This window comes from Sinohyriopsis cumingii, chromosome 13, assembly GCF_028554795.1.
Source record: "Sinohyriopsis cumingii isolate HCF-2022 chromosome 13, ASM2855479v2, whole genome shotgun sequence".
NCBI classification, from domain to species: domain Eukaryota; kingdom Metazoa; phylum Mollusca; class Bivalvia; order Unionida; family Unionidae; genus Sinohyriopsis; species Sinohyriopsis cumingii.
The window spans coordinates 18,254,709-18,275,463 of record NC_142973.1 but is presented as its reverse complement, the minus strand read 5'-3'; the positions used below and the strand labels follow the sequence as shown (position 1 = coordinate 18,275,463).

Here is a 20,755-nt window from a genome sequence, read left to right as displayed (position 1 = left end):
AGTAGAAAAATCCGGCTCTGGCTAATTCTTCAGGGGTCGGTCCTCCCAGATACTTTGGCCATTTTCCTTTGAACGATTGAAGACGATTTTCAAAGTCGCAGTATTCCGACAAACGCACAGGAAACGCATATTCGTCTTTCACAGGTTCGTTTCGATGAGGGTTGGGTGACATGAACAGGAGTTTGCTCAGGGCTGGATGACATCCGTAGGGAGGTAAACGTGAAGGTCGACATTCCCCTTTAAACCCGGTAAAATGTCTAAGAGGACGAGCGGCATCGCTTTCGCATCCCTCAGGTTTGACACGCACAGCATCACTTTCCATGATAGGGGCAGTGAGAACAAAGTTCCCATGATGCTTTACGGCATCGCTCAGGTCACAAGGTACAGCATCGTATCCATCGCAAGGCTCACAATCGCACTCGTCTGCAAACTCCGTTACGCAATTACAATGGTAACCACATGGACAATCGCAGTTTCCTTCCGGACATTTTCCGTCGCAATGTCTGGGTCTTATCCATCCAGTATTAGTCACACTAGAGGAGGATACAACTTTTTTACAATCCCCAAACTGGAACGATGTCTCTTTCAAAGTATTCATCTTGTTTGCCCGGTCTTGGTAGTCACAATGAACTATCGATCTTGACCATAGCCCCCTTTTTATACTAGTCTCAATGCAGTCTCCAGCTTGTACATCTTTCCTTTTTTACGTTTTTTATGTCTTGTTCTGGAAGGTACCGTCTCTAAAGTACCGTCAACATTGTACCGTAGTGTGATGGGTGGAAAGGCCATAGAAAGGTAAGGGCAGTGCGGAGACCATCGAGTATGTTCCAGAATAGCTGAATCTTTATAGATACATAGATCCATTCGTAACTTCAGTCCGCAAGCAAAACACTGTACCTCGTATCCCAATCCTGACTCAGGTCCCAAGTAGACAAATCCTGTTCTAGCTAAAACATGCGAAGAAGGTAATCCTTCCCTATCCGTAGGCCATTTCTGAAACGTGTCCAATCGACGGGCACAATCACAATAGTCAGGTAAGAAGACTGGAAAATGGTAGGGCTTGAACTTGGAGTTCTCATCGGGTTTCTCACTCGATTCTTGCTGTGGCGAAGTCATCTTTCTGGTAACTATCCTCTTACAACCAATGTTTTATACCAACATGTCCATACGGTAAGGTGAAATGATTGGGAAGTCGCACTCGCTTCTGGTATACAATTTGATAGACTTTTTCCAAGGGTCGACTGACGATGTGGTGAGTAGGTAAACGTACAATCTTGTTCGGTTGATAGGTGGTCACTTTAAAGTTTCCATCCTCTCCCGATTGCAAGGCTTCTTTCAATACCTCAAAGTTGACCACTCGACTGGTACGATAATTCAGAGTCAGTCCTTTCACTTTGCACGTCGTGTGCACTTCTCCTTGTTTGTCCCGGTATTCGTAGCCGTAATTTTTGGGACCGCCACTAACGAAATTTAGAATCCTGTCCTCGGGATGCTCGTCTGTCCAGGCTCCTAAACGGTCTCCTTCGATGTCAGGGTGCTGTTGAATCGGGTGATGGATGTAAATGCAACTGTCCGTGTCAAAGTACAGGACGCGTTCTTCTAACAGTTCTAAAGCTTCGTACAATTTTAAGCGAGCATGAGCTGTCACGTAAGCCGCAATGATGACATTTCCAAAAGGGTCGTCTTGTACAAAGTCCAGATCTTCTTCGTAATTGACCAAGATCAAATTCTCTCGAACGACGTCCACGTGTTTCATGTATTTGGTTTTGTCGTGAATCATCTGGAAGTAGCGGGAAGGTTCTGTCAAATATTCCGTCTTGGGTAAACACGGTCGTTGTGCCATTTTACCCCACAAGCAATTTAACATCACTTTGGCAAACGATCGCCTGCCTTCGTTTTTCTCGATGTGGTCTAAAGTGATGCCTTCTTGTTCGTAGTATTTCTCTTTAAATTTTATTTGGTCTTCGGGAGTGTGACACCAGGAAGGATAGCCGCTGGCTTCTTGCTTCAGTTTCAAAAAGGCATCCACGTAGTCAGCGAAAATGCCTTTCTGACTGGGATCACCCTTGTGGTATTGTTGTGTCTTGGGAAAGTGACAAATTTCGTATACTTCTAACAGTTGGTATCCCATGTCCAAAGCTTTGAACAATTCTACGCTGACCCAGGTTCCCGTCAAGGCCCGTTCTTCCTGGCTGTGATGACAAGGCTGGTCTTGGTTGCACGTTTCGGCACAAGTACGGCACAAGGGAAACATCAGTTTGCCTTGACAATGGTGAGGTAAGACGGGATGGTATAGGTTCGTGGGAGGCAAAACTTTACACTTGATCAAGCCTTCGTATTGTCGAATGTTTTTCAGGTCGATGTGTTCCGTTAACAATTGTGGGTGCCCTACAGGAAAGCGACAATATTTGCACACGTAGGGATACAGCGAACACACGTCCAAGTATTTGATTTCTTCTCCTTTCTCTTCGTCGGCTTGGTACAGCAAACAGGTGGCATTGGTCCTTCCTCCGTACAAACTATCCCTCGGGTTCAGCGGGTCCATGAACTGGTAACTTTCCACGAGGCGTTTAAACTCGGGATCGGTTTTCATACGGTGATCGTACTCGTGTTCCCACATTTCCACCACTTGGTATCCTTGCTGTTCTAACTTTAGGCGTCGCTGACAAGTGTCCTGGTACAAGTCTTCCATGGTTCGTTGCAAAAACTGATTTTTAGTGCCACGGTCAGGGTAACAAACAGGACATCCGTGAAATAAGCAACCGTTAAACTCGTACACGATCTTGGGGTTTTCTAAGTCCCAGCCATCGACCGAATACGTTCCGATGGTCTTTTCGCCCCCTCCGTTGCGGGCATGCTGAATCCACTTGTCTTCCTTGTCGCACAAGTAATGTAACCAACGTAGGGCTTTGACCGAGTATTGACGTTTGACAAAGTGGGTAGTTTGAGGGCTGATGACAGCCACGGTGTTTTCAGGCATGAATCGTTGTCGATACACTAGGGAACACGCTTTGGCAATGGTGCAAGCTTCTTTCAAAGGATCGACCCCTCCGTGTTCCATGAACAGTTCTCGAAATTTTCCACAGCAACGCCGTAAAATGTCCACGTCGGAACGACAATACTTTAGCATTTCTTCCTGAAAGTCGAAAGGGTCCGAGGCGTGAGCCTGGTACCAAGCGTAGAAAGCTTCTCGTTGTTCGGTACGCATGTTGTCGGGGTCGTAATAGTGAGCCTCAGGCAAATGGGGTAGAACGGCGTGTTGATTGGCTTCCGTATTGAAAAAGTGTGGAAAGTACCCTTTAGCCATTTCTGTCATTCCAAACGTTTTAGGCATTCGACTCAAAGGCATGGCCAAATAGCTCATCGAATCTTTAAACTGTACTTGTCCCACTTGCATGAAAATGATTTTGGCTCCGTTCAAAGTCACTTTAGGACGCTCGGTGCCTTGTTCCGTATAGTATCTGAGAAGAAACTGTCCATCGTATCCGGAAAAATTGTGAGCCATCACTGTGGCATGACGATGACAATCTCGGTAACGTTCGATGTCCTCTTGGCTCCACGTCTTGTCGACGGGGTCTAAGACCCATTGGGCAAAATCGGCTAACGTGTTCGGTCCCCGAAAGATTTTTTCACGTCCTCCAGGAATCTTGCTGCAGTGAAGGCAATGACTGAAGATAGGTTCTTGAATGCACTTCTCGCACGCTCGATGAGCCACGCAGAAATTAGGGATGTGAATGCCAGTCTCTTGCATGCATTCGAAATCGAAAAAGATGAAATTGCCTTTCTTCTTGTGACCGTCCTCTTTCTCTGGTGGGGGTTGGTATTTTTGCACGTAACATTGGTGTTCCAAGTCCACGATGTGGTGACAAATGTGACATTTTTTCTTTCCTCGATATACGTGTGCCTTGGCATTGTTGGTAAGTATGCCTTGTCCACACGTAGAGCACAATCTCAGGAGTTGACAAGCACATTTCTTCTGTGAACCTTGTGTTTTCAAATGTTGTTGGTAACAGGTAGGGCTGACAAACGTGCGCAGACAAGTTGAACAAGGCACTGGTTCTTCGCTCAGACAGGGTGGAGAGGCCAAACATCCTGGGCATTTCGATCCACAATTCTTGTGTTGCTCTCGATTGTTATAACCATAATCACATTTCTCACAATAATAACCGTATCCTAGGAATCCAGTGATACTGGTAATGGTATCGAAATGGCCATCGTTATAATAGACATGAATGTATTTTCCGTCCTTAAATTCTTGGCCTCGAAACAACAGAGACCCGCGCATTTCTTGAGGGTGCACTTTCAAGGTGTAGCGTGGAGCTAGGGCATCTTGCAATTTTTGCATCTCAGGAATGCCACAGGGTGCGTCTTTGGACAGTCCGGCTTGTTGTAACAGGAGTTCTGCTTCGTTTCGTTGTTTGGCTCGGTCGGATTGTTGAATAGTTTTCCAGGTTCTTTTCCATTCTACCGTGTCGTTCTTGTTGGCATAGGTTCGTCCCACCACGATGGCACGGGCTAAACACATCTGGTCATGAGGGTTGTTAATTCGGACGAGACTTGTTTTGGTGTTGCGAAGGTCGTCCACCAATAACATCTTTTTGCGTCCTGTACCTTGAGGAGGAGAGACGTGGGTCATGTCCAGTGTGGCTTTTCCATCGGTGATGTCAAACTGGTCATTAGATTGTTGTACGTGTTGAATCTTGTCCATGACTTTGGAAGCGGTCAATTCTGCCGGGGTGCTAAACTCGATCCAAACAGGGGATTTCAAACCGTCGTGTTGTATGGAAAGTCTCAAGCGATCGTCTTCTTTGGGTTGACATTGTTGCTTGAGTGCAGTGAGCAAAGAATCCCACACCTCAGTGATGAACACTTCTGCTTTCTCTAACGGCACTTCAGCCTTGAAATCTTTAAACTTCACTGTGTATTTGTAAGCCGTGGTTCTAAATTTTCTAGAGGAGCGCTTTTCCGTCTCTCGAATGGAATAGTACTTTTCAGGGTTGACTAAGGGTGGTGAACTTGGTTTAGAGGGTTCGGATTCTGGTTCACTCATGTCCTCTTCAAAATCACTGGCATGAATTTGTGCCAAGATTTCAGCCCTGGTACGAGGCGATAGATCACGTTTCTGCCTCTTACTTTCTTCTTCTTCTTTCTTCTCGAATGAATTAGATCGTTTCATCTTGAAAGCAAAAAGTCAAATGACTCAAGTTCAAACACCATGAGCTACTTTATAGTCATGGCAGACCAGCGTATATAAAAGGGTGTGTGTCTTGTCCTTTCACTATTCATTTCACTCTCAAGCCGAGCACAACGATGGAAGAGACTAACCAGATGGAACGTTTCGTCAGAGCTTTGCGAGGGGTCATTAGAAAATTCTCTTCAGACCAGCCTACGGACTACTCTCCTTCCTTTAGAGATAAAAGTCAAGATACTTGCTATATCTGTCAGAAGAAAGGGCATTGGTCTTCAGAGTGTCCAGACCGTCAGAAAAGAACAAAAACAGGGACTAAAAAAGACAAAAGTCAAGATACCTGTTATTATTGTAAAGAAAAAGGACATTGGTCTCCAGATTGCCCAAGAAAGAAACAAGAGGAGTCAGAAGAAAAGAGGGATTCTTCAGAAGAAGAGAGGGATTCTTCGGAAGAAGAGAGGGATTCTTCAGAGGAAGAAGAGGAAGAAAAAAGACAATTCTATTTACAAGAGGCAAAGAAACAGGAGAAGAAGAAAAGAAGAAGGGAAGAAAATGAGGAAAAGACGGTGAAGAAATTCAAAAAACAGAGAGACTAAACAAGGAGAAAGAAGAAGTCAATGAACTTTTTATTAAAGTGTTGTGTTGTGAATTGTGAATTGGATTGTAAAAAATGGATAAAAGAATAAATTAATGATATAAGGTAAGAGTCTTTTAGTTTTGATTTTAAAATAAGAACGTACACTCACGCACTCATACACAGACAAGTACTATAAGGGTAAAATGGGTGGGGTTTTTTTTTTTGAGTTATTGGCAAATTGAAATTGTATTTCTTTTCGAGAAATGTGGGTGGCCCTGAAAAGGGCCTTTTTCTCTTTATGGTGTAGGGGTGAGTTTAAGCAATCAACTTTAACTGCCTTAAGCCTTTGCCACGGCCAAGGCCTACTTCTGAACTGCGTAATGTTGATGATGATTGGGTTGAAATCACTAAGGGTGGTACGGTAGGCTTAGTCACAGGGTTGACGTGTTTAGCTCGGGAAGGTCGTATTCTCTTCGGTCGTAATAAAGAAGTCTGATACATTTGTTTCAGACTTCTTAACTCCGCTAAAATGTCCAACAGTACCGTGACCGTTTGATTTTCACCCTCTTGTTTCTTTGCTGCTACTTCTTCTTGCTGTTGTTGCTGTTGTTTTTTTCTTACCTCTTCTTCTTCTTGCTGCTGTAGGAGAAAAGCTTGTTCCGCTTCCTTTTGTCGTTGTATAAATTTCTCCAATTCTTCTTTCTGTCTCTGTCTAAAATTCTCCACTTGCGGTAATGAAGAAGGTAACGAAGGTTCCGGAACAAATTCTTGCGAGGAGAGAAAATCCACAAAATCCCAATTCACCTCTTCTGAAAGTAAGTCCGGGTTCCCTTGGGCGGTCTCCCCTGTTGGTGCACCCCATTGGATCGTTTTCTGAGTTTCCGTCATGTTGAATCACTGTCGCATAGATTGACTGCACACAAGCGCTAGCGAATCTATATAGACTACGTGACGTCACAGACTGCTCTCTTCGGATTGGATGCGGGTTGACTGAATTTTGTAACGCGTGTTCGGATTGGTGAATGAACTCAATCCGTTTCAATCCTACCTCTGCCTATAAATAAGCGCAGTTCAGTGCATTGATTCACCTGTTCTCGTCGCTTCAAGATGTGGACCACAGTTGAGTCATCCACCCTTGTGTCTTCCATGATGTTTAGGACAGACTTGCTCATGTATGTCCGATCCAAGTGGACCGTTGTCCACAGGACAAACACCAGCCTGTGGATACGTAGGATCTACGTTGAAAGACAAGGATGCCTGAAAAGAGTGCTAATTTACGGGCCAACAGTGAGACGCAGCCTAAGAACAAGAAGAAGACCAATGCGGTGTCCTTTATGTTAATGAATGCATTAACATAAACCCAAAGGCCCTTTTCAGGGCCAGCCATATTTCTCGAAAAGAGATAGCCTTTCCATTGCCTACCCCTTTTTTAAATTTAAATTTAAATTTTTAAATTTAAAAAAAATTTAAAAAAAAAAAATCCCATATTAAATTCCCCTTGACGCTAGACAGTCCCACGATTTATTCCCATGTTAAATTCCCCTTGACGCTAGATTGTCCCACGATTTATTCCCATGTTAAATTCCCCTTGATGCTAGATTGTCCCACGGTTTTTCTCCATGTTAATTTTCCATTGACGCCAGATTGTCCCAAGGGGTTCTGTAATGCTAATTCCCATTGACGCTAGGGTATCCCACTTCACTACTTACGGTGTATCGTCACCTTAATGTAACGAAAATTCCGATTACCTAATTGGAAAAATTTCCAAATTTCAGACTCATCGATTTGTAACGTATTCTTTCTAACCGTTTCATGACAACGAGTTCTATTGAAGGGGTATAGAATCTTGTTTAGCGATTTTTAGTTTACCTAATAGAAAACCTAATAGCAAATACATAAATAAATCAATTTTGGCATTTATCTTGAGTTAACGGTATAATTTGTTAAAGTAATTTAAAGTTTAATCCACAAATGTATCATTTTAATGGAATATTTATATTGTTTCTACCATTCTTAAACGATATTTGCGATAAAAATCTAAATCGCCTTTACTAATTATGTCACGTACAGTCCTAAACGCTTTCACTGTATCTGACTTTACTAATTATATCGCATACAGTCCTAAACGTTTTCACTGTATCTGACTTTACTAATTATGTGCGTACAGTCCTAAACTTTTTCACTGTATCTGACTTTACTAATTATGTCGCATACAGTCCTAAACTTTTTCACTGTATCCGACTTTACTAATTATGTCGCGTACAGCCCTAAACTTTTTCACTGTATCCGACTTTACTTATTATGTCACGTACAGTCCTAAACTTTTCACTGTATCTGACTTATTGATGTATAACTTATTCAAAGTTCAATACAGCTATTAGTAAATGCAGGCAAAATTTAAATCTATGTGCCAATATTTGTTGTGTTTTACCTGCATTGAGAAATATAACGTTTTGTGCCCACGTAGAAAGTGGTTTAATATTGCTGTCAATTAGGATTTACTCACTGAACTGAGCAAGATACATATCTATAATTGTGTAATTATTTCGACCTGACGCCATGATAGAAAATGTTCCCATTACTATCGGAGTAATTATTTCAGCCTTTCATCTGGATACTACGTTAGTACAGCATTCCTTGCATTGCTTTTCATGATAATGCCGCTCTTGTTGTCGGACATGATCAATGATTCCATTTCATTTTGTAGGTGTAGCTTTATATGTCTCATATATTTCATTAAAAGGCGATCTCACTCTAAAACAATATACTCAATGGATTCCTTGAACAGCGTCATAATAAGTGATGTATGTTCTGTATATCTTTGGATAAATCTCTAGTCCATGTGAATGTAAGTAACCAATCACTTGAACTGTATGGAGTCAAGCATTAAGTTATACAAATATGAATAATAAATTGTATAGTCTATTATCATTAGACAGCATGACTTATTATAAATGTGTAAGAGTACAGTCACATCTCGTAGACTTGCATTTTTCCCATTTATTTTCTTTCTTGTAAAAAATAATTGTTTGATAAACTTCTTTGACCCTTTCTTCGTCTTATATTTAAGCCATTGGGAGGCATCTCCAGGTGGTCATTCTTTGTGAGAAGAACTTATTTAAAAGAACACAATAGCTACATACTGAGAGCTTCCCGTTACCTTATATTGGATTTATTTATAATTGTAATGAAGTTACAGAAGCATTATAGTAAAGAGTGAATGATCAGCATATTGTAATGTAATAAATGAGGCATTATGCACAGGTTGATTACAGTATATTGTAATGCATGAGGCATTATGCACAGAGATTGATTAAAATATATTGTAATAAATGAGGCATTATGCACAGAGATTGATTAAAATATATTGTAATAAATGTGGCATTATGCACAGAGATTGATTAAAATATATTGTAATAAATGAGGCATTATGCTCTGAGATTGATTACAATATATTATAATACATGAGGCATTATGCACTGAGATTGATTACAATATATTGTAATACATGAGGCATTATGCACTGAGATTGATTACAGTACATTGTAATAAATGAGGCATTATGGACAGAGATTAATTACAGTATATTGTAGTAAATAAGGCATTATGCACATATATTGATCACAGTATATTGTAATGTAATGAATGTGGCATTATGCACAGAGATTGATTACAGTATATTGTAATAAATGTGGCACTATGCACAGAGATTGATTACAGTATATTGTAATAAATGAGGTATAATTCAGAGATTGATTACATTATATTATAATGTAATAAACGAAGCATTATGCATAGAGATTCATTACAGTGCCATACAATAACAACAGCCTAGATTAAAAAGCTTTAGTAGCCGCATATTAATGTACATGCACTGACATCGAAAAAAGGAACATTATATATATATATATATATATATATATATATATATATATATATATATATATATATATATATATATATATATATATATATATATATATATATATATATATATATATATATATATATATATATAATCATCATCGGTTGACCATCGGGGCTCGATGAAGTCAATACTGTGTTGCTCTTCGCTGATGGGTCCTCATGAGGCTGATGAGTCCGATATGAGATGGGCATGTCCTGGAGCAGTATGTACACTGGAGGCGTGGGTTGGTTCTTGATGCTGAGGCCTTCCTGTGTTCCCTGGCGTCGGCGACTTTCGTTCTGTGGCCATCCTCGAAGGTTTTGAACCCATTACGAAAAGCTGCACGCCAGCCAGATCTATCCTTGGCGCAGGACTCGAGGTCTGTCACAGATATCGAGCAGCATCTCAGACTGTCCTTGATAGAGTCTTTGAATTTATTCTTCGGACGACCAATTTTTCTGTGTCCACTAGATAGAACTCAAAACAAAATCTGACGTGGCATTCGAGACTCCTCGATACGGATAACATGACCAGTCTACCGGAGTTGGGCTCTCATGACCATCGCTTCGATACTAGTTAAGCCTGCTCTATCCAGCACTTCTAGGTTCGTCACTTTGTCTTGCCTTCTGACGCCCATAATCCAGAGCAGGGCCCTCGTGTGGAAGCGCTCAAGTTGCTTGATGTGCTTCTTGTATGTTGTACAGGTCTCACATCCATATAGGAGACTTGTTAACAAAACTGCTTTATACACCTTTATACACCTTTATCTTTGTGGAGAGTTTGATATTGCTTTGGCTGAACACGCGAGAGCAGAGACGTCCTAGTGATTGACTGGCGCTGCTCATGCGTGCCGTTACATCTTTGTCTAGCAATCCACTGGAAGATATGATGCTTCCAAGGCACTTGAAGTGATCGACAGTTTTCAGCTGGGTGTCTCCGATAGATACAATCGGAGGGGGGGGGGGGCGAGCTACGGTGCCTGGGACGGGTTGGTGAAGTACTTCTGTCTTGTTCAGACTGACAGTGAGTCCGAAGAGTCTCTAGGCTTCCGCGAAGCGAGTAACGATGAACTGGAGATCTGCTTTCGTGTGTACCATGAGAGCACATTCATCCGCGAAAAGTGCTTCAAGAATAAGTTTCTCCATTGTTTTGGACCGGGCATTCAGTCGGCGAAGGTCGAAGAGAGAGCCATCCAGTCTGTACTTTATTTACACTCCTTTCTGGAGATCACGTGAAGCATGGTTCAAGACACATGTGAAGAAGAGGCTGAATAATACTGGGGCGAGAACGCAACACTGCTTCACACCGTTAGAAAGGTTGAATGACTCAGAAATATCCCCGTTGTAGAGAACGAGTCCCGTCATTTCGTCGTGGTAAAGTCGGATCATCTTAATGAACTTCCTAGGGCAAATGAGTCATGCTAAGATGACTCATAGTGCATCTCTGTTGACCGTATCGAAGGCCTTTGTGAGGTCCATGAAGACACCGTAGAAGTTCATGTTTTGTTCAATGCACAATTCCTCTATCTGTCTCACTGTGAAGATCATGTCGAGAGTAGCACCGTCAGAAGAGATTAGCGGGGTACTGCAGGCTTTCGATGGTCCATTATATATATATATATATATATATATATATATATATATATATATATATATATATATATATATATATATATATAAACTGTATCAACAGTTCAGGAATGGAGCAAGCGCTGACATTATAGCATCTCTGTCATTTATATCGATTATGATAATTTATTTTATGCAATATAATAAATATTATCAAACACATACACATTTTAAATATATATGATCGCGCAATTTTCTCGATGTGACTTCAGTGTTTCCAGGATAACATTAAAGTGCGAATGAGTTTCACGGAAAGCTTGGTTTAAGGCCATGTAACTCTTATTATATCAAACGAAAGTTGGATGTTGTTGACACAATGATAAAATATAAAGTTGGATGTTGTTGACACAATGATAAAATATAAAGTTGGATGTTGTTGACACAATGATACAATATAAAGTTGGATGTTGTTGACACAATGATAAAATATAAAGTTGGATGTTGTTGACACAATGATACAATATAAAGTTGGATGTTGTTGACACAATGATAAAATATAAAGTTGGATGTTGTTGACACAATGATAAAATATAAAGTTGGATGTTGTTGACACAATGATAAAATATAAAGTTGGATGTTGTTGACACAATGATAAAATATAAAGTTGGATGTTGTTGACACAATGATAAAATATAAAGTTGGATGTTGTTGACACAATGATAAAATATAAAGTTGGATGTTGTTGACACAATGATAAAATATAAAGTTGGATGTTGTTGACACAATGATAAAATATAAAGTTGGATGTTGTTGACACAATGATAAAATATAAAGTTGGATGTTGTTGACACAATGATAAAATATAAAGTTGGATGTTGTTGACACAATGATAAAATATAAAGTTGAATGTTGTTGACACAATGATAAAATATAAAGTTGGATGTTGTTGACACAATGATAAAATATAAAGTTGAATGTTGTTGACACAATGATAAAATATAAAGTTGGATGTTGTTGACACAATGATAAAATATAAAGTTGGATGTTGTTGACACAATGATAAAATATAAAGTTGGATGTTGTTGACACAATGATAAAATATAAAGTTGGATGTTGTTGACACAATGATAAAATATAAAGTTGAATGTTGTTGACACAAGTGATACACGATGAATTACGTTTGATTTAGCTGACAAGGTAGAGCTTACCTGTTGAAACATCCAGGTGTATCATGGCATATCTTTATGAGACAAGGAAATGTTTTTGACTTACCCTGGAAGACCTCCATTGGTGTACTCTCAAGTATCTGTATTATCTTCTCGACATGACCGTGTCCGTAGGACTCGACTGGGTAGCCATGCTCTTTGTGTCTCGGGATGTCCAAGCCTACAAAACGAACACAAAAATGTTTCAAATAATATTTTTCGGTGCATGTTAAGCTGAACGATCTGGGAATTATGTAGACGTTGATAACGTCATGGACCAAACGTCCTAATCAAAAACTAAGTAACTTGCAAATTCATCTTGTAGATGACTAATGTATCTTGTAGATGACTAATGTACTAAAGAGTTATTTTATGATCAAACGGTATTCTATTAATTTTGCAATAGTGGGCAAAACATGTCGCCATGGAAACTTACTCTTATCTTCAGCAGAAACATTCATTTTTTTATATAATATTAAGACTGGATTTCGTGAAGACCAAAAACAAAAAAATTAGGAACATGAGACCTCACTAAAGCTAAATCTCGAAGATACTATGCAGACGTAAGAAGTCTGACCCTGCTCGTAGCAATGAAATGATTGACATAATACAGCAAGTTGGAAAACTTAAACACGTGGTCATCTTCTGTACTGCTGTGTAGTACCCTTCTGGATGCATTCACATCTTACGGTTCATGAACGTAGAAGCAACAATGTTAGATAAACAGGCCCAAAATATAACGTGTACGTTATATTGTTGCAAACTGCGCATGAGCAGATCCATAATGTGACTGGAGATTTGATTCTGTAAGGTATGCTCTGTGTAATCGTGTAATCAGCTTAAGAAAGATATATATATATATATATATATATATATATATATATATATATATATATATATATATATATATATATATATATAATGATCAGCCGGCGCTTTAAGCGACGGCAAATCAGTGTCTGTCGTTTGCAGTTGGATCAACTCATAAATGACTTGATGCGGCACGGAGTCGTAGTCAGGCAGTGAGTTAACAAAGTCACTTTGTCTGATTTTAGTTTTGAACAGAAAATTAAGGCTGCTGTAATTATGCAAGGAACAAGAACACAAAATAATCTCTATATACAATGTGTGTGTGTGTGTGTGTGTGTGTGTGTGTGTGCGACGGCTAGGAAAACACAGTTTTGAAGTTGAATAAAGATACTGAGCGAAAATTCTCAATGATGACGGTGATGTCTAAATTTACATATAAAATAATGACAATAATTGTTGATGTTAAAAAATGTAATATTCGACAATTAAAAAGTTAAATTTTACTTTAACTTTTTTTCGATAATATGCGAGATGCGTACAACGCATATACATTACACATCATATGTTTATTCTTATTTTTAATGCAAGGTGTGTGATGAGAGTACACTTTTAAAAGAGGCAGACAAAATGTAATGTGTATAGGTATTTATTTCTGGACCTTGTTTTCTTCCTGAATTTTTTGCCATTTTCAGCAAAAATACCTTTGTATTAAGATAAATAAATAAGAAGCAGGTCCTCAAATCTTAAAATTATTTCACTGGACTCTTGGGTGCTTTGCTTTGTGTTTCTTTTTATTTTAAACAACAAAACAAAATGAAATTTATGGACGTGCTGGCTGATTTGATATTTGTTCACAAAATCTTTTAAAAATTAGATGTTGCTTCATGTACATTTTTATTTTGACAATGATGAAGCCCCTATTGAGGGTCTCACCTTTGAGTTCAATATCCTCTGGTACCCTTAGGATCTTCATCCATCTCATGATTCCAAACGAAATCGCACTCCAAAAGGCAGTCCAGCACATAATGAGGGTCACACCAGCTAACTGCCAGGCCAGGCACTGAAATCAAAAGGCATCGAATAATCAGTTAATTAAAGTCCTAACTATACTTACTCTCGAGAAGACGAACATCCGTCGAACACAGAGTTATAAAACGAAGGCCTCGTATGTCGATTCCAACATCATCGCATTTCTTTTACGCTTTCATATCCGTGTATGTATATATTTACTTGCTACCGCGTACAATTTTTATTTGTCTCAGATGCACAGCTATATAGATTTTTACTCTGATAAATAAAAGAAAAACATACAACTTTGGACAGTCATAATTAAATGGCTACTCCTACTTTGAAAGTCCTACTGCTCGCTTCATTATTTCAGAAAACCCATCTTTACAAACACATTTTTTATGGGGATATTTTGTTTACGCATAGCTCAGATTGTAGCCATGTACAAACAATGCATTTGCTTTATAAAGAAAGATGACGCTCTGGTGCCAATTCCTGTTTGCAGAAAAGACTAGTCAGTAATAATCTCTTATTTTTTATGTGAAAATTAAGATACGTAAATAAAATAAATAAATGAACTCACCAGTCCTGAAGGCCGATCCCATTTAAGGAAGATGCCTTTATTCCTGTCTAAAAGTCCGACGGCAATAACGCCCAAAGTTCCTCCTCCTAAATTCGCTGCAATGGTAAGAAAACAAACACTGTGAGCATGGAAATTCTTTTCGGAAGGAACCAATTGTGTATTTAAGTCTGCATAAAGATTCACCAGAATTTTGGAAATAAGTCCTAATGACGGTATTTTGTATACGTATTTATCATTAATTTCAAGAAGATAAAAATATGATATCAGTCGACTACTTTGCTATAATCTCAAAAGTTTACGATTTCGGAGCATAAGGGAAAAGTCGCCGTGACCTAATATTATGAATTATGATTGTCAGTCTTTATCACGAGTGAACGCATGAAGTAACGTGTGTGTGTGTGTGTGTGTGTGTGTGTGTGTGTGAATATATATTCTTACTGGCCACAGCATCGGTTGGGTCATCTACACGGGCTTTACGGACCAGCCAGCACCAGACGTGATAGGTGATGCCTGCTGTGATACCCAATATGCATGAACCCCACGGATAAAGAACATTACATCTGGCACAAGATGCAACCTGTAAGGAAAACATTTATTATTAAATTTACTTTCGGTTCTCGGCCTTAATCGAACAATATATAACCAATAAATCACATACACCTGTCTACCTTTAAACCTTTCATAACCCACAATCACATACATACATACATACATACATACATACATACATACATACATACATACATACATACATACATACATACGTACGTACGTACGTGCGTGCGTGCGTGCGTGCGTGCGTGCATACGTGCCACTTTAAACAAGGTTTGGTTATACCAGTATTCAAAGGAGGGGGAAAGAACAAATTAGATATGAATAATTACCGCGATATAACTATAATTCCAGTGCTTCAGAAAGTTCTAGAACAAATTATATATAGTAGACTACTTATATTTTCTAAGCAGATTTCTTTTCCAAATTCGTTGCAACAGGGTTTTAGAAATAATTGCGGTAGTATCACTGCAGCGTTCTGTATCAAAGAATCTATATGCTACTATTTGGATAAAAATACTCCTGTCTATGCTACATTTCTTGATAATGCTAAAGCCTTCAACACAGTTTGGCATAACGGGTTATTCTACAAGTTGTACAGACTTGGCATCAAAGGGAAGACCTGGCGCATCATGAAAGATTCGTTTGAGAGAGTAACAAGCTCTGTTTTATATGCGGGCAAGCTGTCCAAACGCTTCGATATTAGGCAGGGTGTAGGACAGGGCCGTATCTTGTCTGCCTGGTTCTTTCTTGTAATGATAGATGATTTGATCACGGAATTAGATCACACTTTGCGAGGTCTAAATCTTGTTGATCTCCACCTGCCTTGTGTCTTATTAGCAGATGACACAACTGTAATGTCTAACTCGCATCATTCAATGCAACAGCTGCTTGATACAATTTCCGTCTATGCGAAAAGGTGGAGATTAAGATATAATGCAGATAAAAGTTGCACCATCTTGTTTACTAACAAAAGAACGACTGGTATACCTTCTTTTATGCTCGACAAATCTCCAATTCCGGCAGTCAAAAGTAAGAAGTATGCCGGCATACCTCTAAAATACAACTTAAAACCAAACGACGCGATAAAGGAAGCATGTGATAAAGGCAAACACTTGTTAAACTCTTTATATTTTATTGGTATCAGAGATGGAGGAATGAACCCTCTAACAAGTCTGAAGATTTGGAAAAGAATTATTCTACCCTCGGTCCTATATGGATGTGAACTATAGTTAGGTATCACAAACTCAAATATAGAAGAACTTGAGTTATGCCAGAGATATGCAGCGCGACGTATGCAAGCTTTCGATAAATATTCGCCTACGGAGGCAACGAGTAGTACCTTAGGACTCTGGTCAATGGAAGCATACATAGATAGGATGAAATTGCTCTTTTTCAACCGATTGTGTAAGGGCGATTGGACTTTTATCTGGAAAAAGATTTTCATTATGCGCCTATGTCAGTATCTGAACAACCCGCTAAAACAGACGGGATTTATACCTGATATTGACAAAATAACTAAGAAATATGGTATGGGAAGTGTTCTTTTAGACTATGCAGAAAGAGTACAAACTGAAGAAAAACTCATCTGGAATCGACATATTATTGATATTATCCAAAACCATGAAGAAACTACCTGGAGAGCAAATATGGAACTAAGGGATGATTTAATTCACTTCAGAAACATTCATTTGGACTTAAAACCAAGTAATATATGGTTTCTTGGGCGTAAATTTCCATCCATGTTATGGCCTCTCTCTGAAGTAATGAAACTATATATCATGCCTGTTGGTAAAGTTATGGTATGCAAACTCTGTGGAAAAGAGACTGACGACAGAGCGAAACATCTTATTTTAGGTTGCGAAATGCTGCTTGAGGAACGAAACGTTTTCTTTGAGAGAGTGATTGACTCTTTAGAAGTGAGAGACGGGGTTAACTTATTCAATCAAGAAGACGATATATTGTTGGAGACACTTCTTGGAAGCAGGGTTGACTGCATGTCGTCTATTGACGATGACGTATCAGATACGCTCATGTTGGTGACCGCAAACAGCATAGCTTCATTCTACAATAAAATGTGTGCCCTGCTATCAACTAACATGCCCTAACATGATATTAAAAGTAAGTAGTAAATTAACATTAAATATAAACAATTAAAGGCCAAAGTCTTCTTGTCAAATCCGCAAATTTTGTTGTATGACAGCTGTTTGTGTGTGTGTTTATGTATTTGTTTATGTATTTGTTTATGTTTATTTCCAAGAGATTTCTATATGGTTTTCTGTATTTATATATCTCATTTTGTAAACACATTAGTTGACGATGTATATATCATGCTTGCGTTCTCGTCTATGATGTGTCTCATAATCCTCTGATATGTATAATATGTATCTTAGCAACCTGATATACTCTTTTTTGAAGAGGTAACTAAGTCATTTAGACAGTCAGTCATAGATAAATGCATGCACGCACGCATACGCGCAAACAAGTATATATATGCATAAATACATGCGTCATATAAAGAAAAAAAAACTACATATAGAATTACACTGTTAAAAGTTTTTCATTTCATTTTCGTTACTATCTCGAACTTAATGTTAAGCACATAACACTATAGACGTATTAACTTTTCGAAATATTATCATCATCAAGCAACTGTTAAAAGATTAGTGCCTTGCTCCGCCAAATGACTGCAGATTTGCATAATTGCAGGCAGTGAGATATTTCGCTTTGTCAATACGGTAGCTGACACAGTATTACTATTGTATTTTTGTCAATTTTCTGTTTTATTTTATGATCTTGTATTATCATGAATTTGTTTATTCTGATGTAATCTCTTTTAAAGAGGAAATAAAGTCAGTCAGTCAGTCAGTCAGTCATACATACATGCATACTGATAAGTAATACTGGAAGGGAGATGGAAGAAGTTTACAACAGAGAGAGTTAATTATCGTTGAGTAAAGTGATCTTTTTGATGAATGGATGGATAAATATTGAAAAGAAAGAATTGAATTGAATAGAAAGGGAGAAAAAAGAAGAAATTGTCTAGAAAGAAAATATGGGTAGTAGTAATAGAGGATACCCTGCGGACAATGGGACTTTAATGTTGAACTAGGGGGGTTGTACCCTACGGACAAGGGGAATTTAACATGGGAAATTTAACATAGGAATATATAGGGACAATGGATTGGGGCTGTCTACGGACAAGGGGAATTTAACATGGGTGGGATACTCTACGGACAAGGGAAATTTAACATAGGAATATATAGGGACAATGAATTGGGGCTGTCTACGGACAAGGGGAATTTAACATGGATGGGATACTCTACGGACAAGGGAAATTTAACATAGGAATATATAGGGACAATGGATTGGGACTGTCTACGGACAAGGAAATTTAACATGGTGGGACTATAGACGGACAAAAAGTATTAGGACTGTCTAGGGACAAGAGGAATAGGGACAGAGATAACACAAACAACAGACATTATACAACATTCAAACAACTATACAACACACTAAAAAAAATTTGAGGCAAGAAAGCAAATCTTTTCGAGGCATATGAGTGGCCCTGAAAAGGGCCTTTGGGTTTATGTTAACATTATTCCGTTAACATAGAATGCATCGTATAGATTTTCTTTTCCTCAAACTTCTTCTGACTGCTGGGTTGTAGATAAGGACTTTCTTCAAACAGCATTGTCTCTCCACATAAATTCTTCTTTTCCAAACACTCTTATCGGTGATCCTGATAATAGTCCATGATGAATTCACATACATGGGAAGTCCGTATGGAACAGCATTGACGATACGAGAGTAGACGATTATACGTTGGTCCACATCTTGTGACGAGAACAGGTGAAGGGAATGTGGTGAACTGCGGTTATTTATAGAGGAAGGACGGATGGAAACGGATTGAGTTTATTCACCAATCGAAATACGCGTTACAAAATTCAGTCACAACACGGAGTCTGTCTTCCAATCCGAAGAGAGTGGTGTGTGACGTCACATTCTCTATATAGATGTGCTAGAGTCTGTGCGCAGTCAGTTTTCAAACATGACGGAACCTAAGAAGACAATGAATTGGGGTGCACCGGCTGTGGAGACGACAAGCGATGGTATAGCAGCGGCTACCACACTCAACACAGGCCTACTTCCAGAAGAGGTTGATTTTAATTGGGATTTAGTCGATTTTCTTTCTTCTTCGCAAGAATTTGTTCCGGTACCAGTACCTTCGCCACCTTCTCCTTCTTTACCACACGTTGAGAATTTTAAACAGAGACAGAAGGAAGAATTGGAGAAATATTTACAGCAGCAGAAGGAAGCAGAGCAAGCTTTTCTCTTTCAACAACAGCGAGAAGAAGAAGAGGCAAGAAGGAAACGACAGGAAGAAGAAGCAGAGAAGAAACAAGGTCTAAGAGAGAAAGAGAATAGTGAAAGTCAAACGGTAACGGTACTCTTAGACATTTTAGCAGAGTTAAGGAGTCTGAAACAAATGTATCAGACTTCTTTATTACGACCCAAGAGAAAAAGACCTTCCCCAGCCAAACAACCCAGCCCTGTTACTACTCCTGCGATACCACCCCTAGTGATTTCTACCAAATCATCATCGACAGGAGCCAGTCCAGAAGTAGGCCTTGGCCGTGGCAAAGGCTTAAGGCAGTTAAAGATGATTAGGCCCCGTTCCTGAGTTTTTTTTTTTAAAACAAACAAATACCCAACGGTCCTTTCAGGGCCACCCATTTCTCTCGAAAAGAGATCCTATTTCACTTGCCAAAATCAATTAAAACTCAAAAAGCCCTTTTTTACCCATAATGTACGTGTGTGAATGTTTGAGTGAGTGTGTGAATGTAGGTTCTTATTCTAAAAATCAAAACCAAGAGACACTTACGTTTTATACCTGGTTTATTCTGGTACAAATTTTACAATCCAATTCACAATACAACACTTTAAAAAGTTCATAGACTTCTTCTGTGTCTGTGTTCACTCTCTCTGTTTTTTTTTTAATTTCTTCACTGTCACATATTTTTCCTCTTCTTCACCCTCACATTCTCCTCCTCTCCTTTTCTTCTCATTTTTCTCTTTCTGCACGTGTCTGGGTTCTTCCTTTAGGGAGACTACCTCTTCTTCTTCCTGATCTGAACCCCTTTCTTCTTCTTGCTTCCGTTGTTTTTTAGGGCATTCTGAAGATCAGTGTCCTTTTTCTTGGCAATGATAACAGGTATCTTGACTTTTGTCTCTTCTAGCACCTGTCTTGCTTTTTTGACGGTCTAGACACTTTGAAGACCAATGCCCTTTCTTATTAAAGATATAGCAAGTATCTTGACTTTTATCTCGAAAAGAGGGGGAGTAGTCTGTCGGCT

At 39.0% G+C, this 20,755-nt stretch overlaps 1 pseudogene across 1 annotated transcript in view; it reads right to left on the bottom strand.

Annotated features, from left to right (window-relative positions):
- The window catches only part of LOC149785004 (putative ammonium transporter 1), an 82,764-nt pseudogene that overhangs the window by 17,751 nt on the left and 44,258 nt on the right, over positions 1–20,755 (bottom strand). The window contains exons 5-8 of the transcript XR_016425346.1: positions 15,285–15,423; positions 14,847–14,941; positions 14,189–14,315; positions 12,513–12,626 (exon numbers count right to left, since the gene is read on the bottom strand). The product of XR_016425346.1 is annotated as a putative ammonium transporter 1 (transcript). The remainder of the gene's footprint in view (positions 1–12,512; positions 12,627–14,188; positions 14,316–14,846; positions 14,942–15,284; positions 15,424–20,755) is intronic.